This window comes from Eutrigla gurnardus (assembly GCF_963514095.1).
Source record: "Eutrigla gurnardus genome assembly, chromosome: 5".
NCBI classification, from domain to species: domain Eukaryota; kingdom Metazoa; phylum Chordata; class Actinopteri; order Perciformes; family Triglidae; genus Eutrigla; species Eutrigla gurnardus.
The window spans coordinates 2,999,353-3,009,266 of NC_139919.1; positions in this window are offsets into that span (position 1 = coordinate 2,999,353).

Below are 9,914 nucleotides of genomic sequence, written 5' to 3' on the forward strand. Positions count from 1 at the left end.
ATTACAATATTACTGTCTTTGAATTGTAAGACATTACACTACTTTTACATTACTTTTGCATTACTTTTCGCCAAAATAAAAGGAAATATGTATTTTTTGTTCTCAATAGATCTTCTTGTGTTCAATGCAGCTCATTACACAGCAGGATGTGATGTTTTTCGCTTCAAAATAAAAGAACGAAAAACGGAAAATGACTCGTATCCCGTTATTCGTTTAAAAAACGGAAAACGAGAAACGGAAAACGACTCGTTAACTGATATTAGATATTGTGTTCATGAATGGGATTCGGGGATGAAATAACAGGGCCATTTTTCATTCCAGATTCGCCGTAGGTCTTTTTTAATGACCCGGAAGGAGCTGTGTTATGCTGCGAAATTACCTGAAAGCCTACCTGAGACATTTAGGGGAGCTCTAAATCACTGTTCATTAACGCTCTGACAGCGTCTGACGCTCGCGTTTTGAAGTAAACCTACTGTTTTAAACTCGCACCAAAAGCGTTATGACGCGGACATAAAAGCGGTTAAAAACCGACGGGGAGAATCGGAGCCTCCGCCTCGTCGCCGCCCCTCAGCTGTTGATCCTCGGTGTGCCGGGTCGGCTGCGCTCTGACCGACCGGGAGCCGCTCCGTGAGTCGGTGTCCAGCTCATGGAGCCTGCTAACAACAGCGCTTAATTAACATAGTGTAGAGTTACACGGACCGGTTTTCACACTTTTCCAAAAGTGGAGCGCATTCCCATCTCGCGATCGCGAATGTAGAGTCAATTGATTTCGGGTTTAAAATGCATTGTAACGCGCGTTACTGAGATTTGTACCGAGTAAAATATTACCAGGGTTTTTTTTGTAATGCCTTACATTACCGCGTTACAGCAAAACGTAATGCATTACAGTAATGCATTACTTTTGTAACGCGTTACTCCCAACACTGGTTACTGACTACTTGATTTTAAAAGTAACTTAGTTAGATTACAAGTTACTTTATTAGTTACATTCAACAGCTGCCGACTGCCGATTTTGCCAATACTCACTTCATTGACGTGCTTTTTAACAGTAACATCAACAATGTATCCACTTTAAGTTGCACTTGAAAACTATGTCCTGAAAGAAAATACATGTTTTTATATTTAAAAAAAAAAAAAAGACAGTCTTTCTTGACTTCACTTAACTTCAATAATTCTTTTGCATATTGTAATGGCAGTAACATCATGAATGAACATTTTATGAATATTGAACCGGCATTAGAGCAGCAAGGAGTGTTTTTTATGGAACAAAGGATGAGCACAGTCCTCAAGTATGAGCGGCGTGATGATGAAGGGAGGGGGCGGGGCCAGCAAGCAGCGAGACATTTCTCCACTAAACACTCTAAAGAGAGACTCCGCTCGCATTTCAGCACAGACTGAGTTAGCAGGAGCTCCGTGAAATCGAGAACTCGTCTTGTTTATTCACACGCTGCACCTTTTCACCGTCACCGGGCGGGACTTGCTCTTTTAATGTGGTTGTGCCATGCTGTGACTCTAAATGTTTTTTCAAGTTTGACGTTGTATTCTTGAAAGTAGACAACACTTTGTTGTTAACACAGAGTGTACAACGAACCTTTATGTTGCCATCTTTTGCTGAGATGAAGTTGAAATAATGCTTGTATTTCCAGCTGGAAAATGCGTATCTCTCCCCCTCCATTGTTTACGTTTCTGCCGGTAAAGCCGACTACACGCGACCGTCCGTGAAGGTGTCGGCTAACCTACGTCACCCCCCTGAGACGCAAGAAGAAAGCAAACCTTTTATTTTTACTGACAAAAATAGTAACGCACCATGTATTTGGATAAGTAACTTTAATCTGACTACTGGTTTGGCAATAGTAGCGCGTTAGACTACTCGTTATTGAAAAAAGTAGTCCGACTACAGTAACGCGTTACTAAGTAGCGCGTTAGTGGCATCACTGTTGACCAGACTGAACCATTTTGTCATCTTTGAAATACATGCTATTATCTTGCTTTCCACTAGGGGCTTCACTGTGCTACTACAGCTGCGTGTGCAACGAAAATGAGCTCCAGAGATAAGAGATTATATTCTACTGTCACTGCTACTGTTACACTTATTTCCTCTTATACTGCATCATTTGAAAAGAAAGAGAGATTAAAAAAGCAATGTTGTTTCTAATCACTGATATATAACAAATAATTCATTGTTTTTTTTGTTTTTTTTTAAAGTGACATCTACTGGTATTGAAAGTTATGATCAGGACAGACCGTTCAAAATGTTAACTTGGTCAAAGTGGAAAATAATAATAGACTGTATTACTTAAGCAGTTTTAGGGAAAATGTTGTTCTCTAAGTTAAAAGGGAGCTTCTTTGTTGTTGTTTTTTTAAATCTAACACTGCACAAAAATATCAACACGTTTTTCCCAGTTAAACACAAAGTGGCATCATCTGAAAAATGGGCATTAAAAAAGATGAAATGTTTGAAAATGAATTAATATTTGGTTGTTATGATTAGGACTCAACTTTATGTTTCCAGTTGTGAACAAGTCATGATACGACTGCAGCGGATTTCATTTGAATACACTGAACTGTCCTGGTAGTATAAGATGTAAAATGTCAGGTGTCCCATGGTAGTGCAATAAAGATAAATCAATGAATACATTTGCTACAATGTGATCACCGAATGAAGTGTGTATATTTGTTGATATTATATTTATATACCTAATGGCTCCCAGCAGGAGGAACCACTCCACAGCCAGGCCCAACCCACAAGTCAGGCGTGCTAACATGCTCACAATGCTAATGGTAATGAAGCACATCATATCATGTCAATTCACCACGCGGAGTTTCTCTTCCAGCTGTGATAATCGGCTGTTTACTGTCGTCGGTGACAAACACATCCCAACCTCCTGCTTGTAACTTGATTGGCCGCTGTGGGGTAGAATGAAGTATTGTGAGGAAAGTGAAGAGTTGGTTTCACTTCCATTCAAGTCAGGAGACCTGATGTACAGATACAGTGGGAGGGTTTGTGTTTGCGGTCTGCAGATGTGCCGTAGACGTGCAGACTGTTGACCAAATGCTGTTTGTCTTCCTCACATGTAAAGCTGACACCACAGGAGTGTCTCTGCTCTGTTAATTGATGGTGAGCTTGTTAAAGCTAACAGGAGGAGAGACGCTGCGCTCTGGTCCCTGTAGCTTTATAACACTTGATGATTACATGCTGTTCCTCCTGCTCTAATTATCTTCTGGGTGGGACTGCTTGAGGGCAGAGCCTTTTTTTTTTTTATCTATCTGCCTGCTACAATGTGTGGGAAACTTTTGAAGTGTGAGACGGACATTATTTTTACCCATCCAAAAGTCAGTGATTATGGGATATATGCTGTATTTTTAGCCCTTAAAGTGACTTCAGTATAAAATGTCACAGCCATCTCTCTCTCTCTCTCTCTCTCTCTCTCTCTCTCTCTCGCTATCTAAGCAGACAGTGATGCTTCTGTGACTGCACCACTGACTTGATGGAGCTTGATTTAGAAAATCTCTTCTTGGAGCCAATTCATGTTTCTCCTCCAGTGGCCTGTTCTTACATGCACTTATGCTGCTGCTGTGTGTGTGTGTGTGTGTGTGTGTGAGAGAGAGAGAGAGAGAGAGAGAGAGAGAGAGAGAGAGAGAGAGAGAGAGAGAGTGTGATGTGAATCTGAGGGCATTCTGGAGTCTAGCACAGCAGATGTAGTCCGGGTGGAGAGGGGAGACTATCCAGGGTGCAGCAGTCTGCATGGTGTAGTGCTGCAGTCGTTCACTAGGGGGAGCACTCAGGCTGCGGCTCCCCTCCCTCACTGACACTGAAGACACAAGATATTTTTCTGTTCAAGGCTGAGTTCAGTTCCCAGGAATGAGAGCGGAGGAGACCATGTATGGAGACCACAGATAATTACAAATACATCCAGTCAAGAGAAGAATAAAGCGTTGACTGACTGTGGGCGGATTTATTCACCAGGTTGGTTTCTGAACAAGCATCACAGTTGGAATGACCCTGAGGAGCAGAATCAGATCACTGGGGGAAGAAACATGTTGACAAACACACTGGCTTCTGCTTCATTAAGTAAAGGCAGCTTAAACAATCGATTAGACTGTACTGACAGGAGACATGCATCAGAATCCTGGGTCTTTATTTGTCAATGTAATATAATAAAGGAAAAGACATCAACAGAAACGTAAGAAAATGCAAAGTGAAAGGAGAATGAAGACAAGGATTACAATATTAATATCTGCACTACTTTATTATGTCGTATCATAGCTCATTTACAGAGCAGGCTACTGTCCTGCACCAAGACTTAGAAGCTTATTGATGGGAAATACAATGTTTCAAATATTTAATAACTCCTAGTTTGAAATGATGGGGCCATATGCAAATGTTAGTAATCAATCTAACACATGTTTTGTCATAAAAAGGTTATATAGAAACAGGTTTTATTTGCAGTTGTCCATATTATATTGCTGCAAGATATGAAAGGATACATCATAGAGGACATGCAGACATGTTTTTGTTGGACAAATAAGAGCTTCACATGCAGGAGACATATTCAAGTTCATGATTAGATATGGAAGTGTTCTAATACAATCACTCTTTTTATCATCACCGGGTCATTTCTTTCAATCAGAACCAAGAACAACATGGTTATCATTGCCATAGAATCATCTCATGTAATCATGAATGTATATGAAATCAAAGAGTGCCCACTACAGAAGCTTGTGATGAGTTACTTCCATTCCTAATGACATATTGTTTCATGTTATGAACAGAGTTTTTAAATGACGTTTAGTGTCAATGACACCGAAGAGAGAACGCGGGACATGGAGAAGGGTATGGAACTTTTACATGGTCATTTTCATTATAAAGTTCTTCCAGACGGCGCAGTCGACAAAGCCAAAGTGATATGTTAGCACTGCAACGCTGAATTGTCTTATCACCGGAGTTTTACGAGTCTGAAATACCACCTAAATGCAGCACACTCTGTTGATGCCGGCAAATCATTCAATGCAGTGGCGCCGCCAGCCGGGATCCTGTACGCACCGTGCAAAAAAATTTAAGCAAATTGTTTTTTTCAGCGGGCTAGATATTTAAATGCCAACACACGCTATGCGCAATTGCACATAGCGTGTGTTGGCCCCTCTCCACTACACAATACAGCTCGGCTCTAGTCTCGTCACCTCTCTGCTGCTGAGCACTGTTGGCCGATCCGATGCATGTCTCTCTCCCCGGGCCGGGAGAGTTATCATACCGTACTGTGCGTGTGTGCAAGCGTGTGTGTGCGTGCGTGGAGTGCTCACAAGCGTGCGCTTGTGTTTAGGGCGGGGATCGAGGGCACCAAAAAAATATTTGCACCGGGGCCTATCACCATGATATACGCTACTGAAAACATTAGATTTTGTCTTAAAAAAGTTTTTTTTTCCATTTGTTGTTGAAATTGAATCCTGGCGGCGCCACTGATTCAATGAAACAAGTGGTGCGAGGCTTCGACATACTAAAACGTTGGATGCAACGTGTGGTAGAAGAGAAGCTAACGGATGCGATCGCGAAGTGGATAGCTACAGCCAGTTAGTGTCGCAGAAGACGTTGGTCTGAGAAACGTTCTCAGAATCGCAACAAATGACGTCGGTTTGAGATTCCCTCAAGACGCACGATCACAAGAAAAATACACGAGTTGTATGAAAAGGAGAGGACGGCAAAGATGACAAGTTTACAACGTGCACCCTCAGTTGCTCACACTGGGGACCACTGGACATCACTGGGTAACCACAATTACCCCGGCGTTACAGTGCATCATATCAAACTGGATAACATGAATGCCCTGGCAGTGGCATAAGTTTTGTATTTGATTTGATTGTTTCAGTTGAGATTTACACTGAATACCTTATTTTACTGCTGCTGTTCTTTTTTTTAAATGCTGATCACATGCACTTTACTTTTGAATTCAATTCATTTAGTCAAATTCTAGGAATTGATAATCTGCGCTCAAAGTGGTTCTTTTTTTGAGTGAGATTCTCCAAAGGAGGAGATATAAACATGGACTTTACAGACCAGTTCCCTGTTACTGTATAAAGAAAGGCTGTTTGCACAACAAATGTATGGCACTTTTGTTGACATTTCCAATAAAAGTGTGTTATACGCTACTTTTGAATTCATTATTGGGTTTTGCGTATGATATGCGATTAATCATGATTAATCACAGGAACTTATGCGATTAATGCGATTAATTTTTTTTTGTTTTGCCCAGCCCTAATATATATATATATATATATATATATATATATATATATATATATATATATATATATGTTGGGGTAGTAGCAGGAGCAGATTTGGTTATCAACAGCTAATTATTAATGTCAATATGATTATCGATATTAATAATTATATTTAATATATTATTATGATATAATCATGAATAAACGGGGGCACCACCCTGGGATCAGGGAAAAGATAACCTAAAACTGTATTCAGTCTCAATATAAAGGTTTTATACTCACATGCCAATCATCGTGATCATTGGCATGGAAGTACAAAACCAATCGAACAATTAAAAAGGCGTGAAATAAGATTTATTAAAATCAGTAATAATGATCACAATCAATAACACTGCAATTAATAAAGCCTTATTACCTAACTACCTAACACACAAAACTAAGCTAAACAAGGGAAGAGTGTGTGTGTGTGTGTGCGTGCGTGTGTGTGGTGTGTGTGGACAGAGAGAGAGAGAGAGAGAGAGAGAGAGAGATGGCCGGGCGCGACCACCAGGTGGAGTTATTTCCCACAGCGTTCAGGGGCGGAGCCACTGATGTCAGATAGACTAGCGAGAGAGGGAGAGAGAGAGAGAGAGAGAGAGAGATGGCCGGTACAGCCACCAGATGGAGCTATTTCCTCAGTGTCTTGAGACGGAAACAGCTGGCGGAGTGTGTGTGGGGGGGGGGGGGGGGGGGTCGTATGTGTGCGTGTGTGTGTGTTAGCGGGACACAAACAAAGAGAGGGAGAGAATGCGCACGCAATATTCAAAGGCTCAGGAGGGGTGTTACTATCACACGGGCGCTCGTGAATGAACTGCCGTTCGTTCAGCGGGACCCCAGTCCTTTAACTGATAGTAGACGCTTACTGAATATGGCTGAGGTTGGTCAAAAACACCGTTACAGAAATCAACCAGCGGCGTGGGTACACAATCAGCCTTCGAATACAACAATACAGAAAGCCACGGACTCTGCGGTCCGTGATAAAAACTTAAAACACGTTAACAAGAATTACAAGCATGTCCTACACTATCGAATCTCTGCTTCTGCCCAGACAAATAGCCTCTTACTTTGTCGATGTGAGGTTTTCCGTCCCGTGCGGTGATGGCATCTCCTGACGCCGGCGACGGACAGTGGTTCGCGAGTCCTCGTTCGGCGACGGAGGATGCGACGAGCCGGCTGAATCCAGACGAGGGCGGGGCGTAGAAGTTATCCTCCTCGCGGATCAACTTAGTTGAAGAAAACAGTTTGTGTTTTCTCCCTTCTGCAGGCGACTTAGTCAGCTGACTTCAGACAAAAACGGGTCGTAGAAGTTATCCGTTCTGCTGGCAGCTGGGACGAAGAAAATGTTTTTCTTCCTTCCACGGGTAAACAGGGGAGTCGCGCGGTCGCGGCGGTCTCCTCAGGATCCAAAATGATAAAAAAAAGAAAAATAAAGTGAGTAGAAAAAAAGAGAGGGAAAACAGTCTGTTGCTCGTCCAGCGAGTTTGGGGGAAAGACTGCGGCCTAGGACAAAAGAAAATGCTGCAGACGTAACGTTCACCTCCTGTTGTAACGTGTGTTACGGTGGAGAGAGGAAGTTCTTAAGGCGGCGCCGGGTTATATACCTCACGGCTGCTCCCGGGGCCCCCCCCTGGGGTATATATATATATAGTCCGATACCGTCACATGTTGCCTGTTAACTCATCTATTTGAAGGAGCATTGTAATGAATACATACATATAATTTGAAAATGAATAAAAGGATAAGCACTCCCAGCTGAAGATGTGACATCATAGTTGTAGTAAAGCATGGAGGCACAGATCATCGTGACCTGAACTGCTTCACCTCAATGATCCAACCTGACGTCTTCATAGCTCACTGACAAGACAAACAGGAAACAAGGGCAGATGGGAAATAGAGTATTAGAACAAGAGAATGATGGTCCTGTTTGCCATCATACACCAACCAGGACCTATACTGAAAAATAGTTATTGAATCATTTGGCAATCTGCTGAATCCTCTATGATGGTATTATTAATCTAAATTAAACTCAAAGGTTTTATAGTTTTCCAGAAGAGGGTGTATTTATGATTTAATTAATGATGTTCCATGTACTTGTAATATTATATATTATTCCAGTAAATTACATTCATGTTGATAGTCTTTTTTCAGCATATAATTGCGTCTAATCTCTGTATTTTGAATATGTATTACATTTATGAGAGAAAGATTTGAGAAAGTCTTAATATGTTTAATGATATCTTTAGTCAGTCAACATTTACAGAATTGGGTGGCTTCATTTTTCAATGTAAAGGATCCATGAAAGTGAATTTCTAAATAATGTATTCAGAGTTGGTCCCAGTCAGGGACGTTGGAACTAGTCGCCTGATCAAATCCATTTTCATTTTTCCCAAATGCCGTTTTATTTTTTCTAAATTCTGTGTTTTAGAGCATTTCCTTCTTTTGATGAATCAACATTAAGAAATGTATAAAGACACATTCTAGTAGTTCTAATTCTAATCCCGTGTTATTCAGAGACACGTGCATAAATATGTAAGTGTATGTTCATTTATGGAGGAGTCACAATATTCCAAGTTTCACTTTCAGTTGTGAATCCGTTACGTTTCTGATGTGAGATTCTGTTTGTAGCTGCTCATCACACATTCAAATCTCAGAGAAGTCCCGATGAACGCCTTCCACATGACTATCGGTGTGTGTGTGTGTGTGTGTTTGCGTGTGTGTGTGTGTGTGTGTGTGTGTGTGCGTGTGTGCGTGCGCGTGTGTGCGTGTGTGTGTGTGTGTGTGTGTGCGTGTGTGTGTGTGTGTGTGTGAAAGAGAGGAGAGACGCTGGATGAAGCGGTATGCCGTTACTTCCACTAACAGTGCGCTGACAAACACGTAGAATGTAGAGAAAATATTTAATCATTTGTATTCTGCGATTCGGTTGAATTATATCTAATATACAAACTAAACCGGCTGAGCATTGCTGGTCAGAGTTCAGAGAGATCATCAGAGTTAACAGAGCTCAGTGGACTATATGCAGTCTTATAAATCACAATCACAACATTATTTTAGCTTCATACTTCTGGCACAACAATTTCCCCATTTGAAGTAAAGTCATTATGAGTAAATAATTCATGGTGAAATGAGAATGCTATTTAATGTCACGTGCATTTCCTTCTGTTTAATGACCTGATAACCTGTGACGCTGATGTGTCTGTTTTTAGTCTTACTGTTCGTATATTCTCCTACTGCCAGTACACATAATAATATACTTTACCTCGCAGAAGAAGTCCATAACACAACAATACAATGCATCCACGATTCTATTTCTATACGAAGTGCTCCTTCATCTTTGGTGAAGTAAAATGTTATCTACCTTTTATACTCCCACCGGCACGCTGCGGTGAGTTCCGGAGCAGTGTGATCCAGTGTTACTGTGACCCACTCACACACACACACACACACACACACACACACACACACACACACACACACACACGCACGCACGCACACACACACGCACGCACGCACTCACACACACACACACGCACGCACGCACGCACGCACGCACGCACTCACACGCACGCACGCACTCACACGCACGCACACACACGCGCACGCACGCACGCACGCACACACACACACACACACACACACACACACACACACACACACAC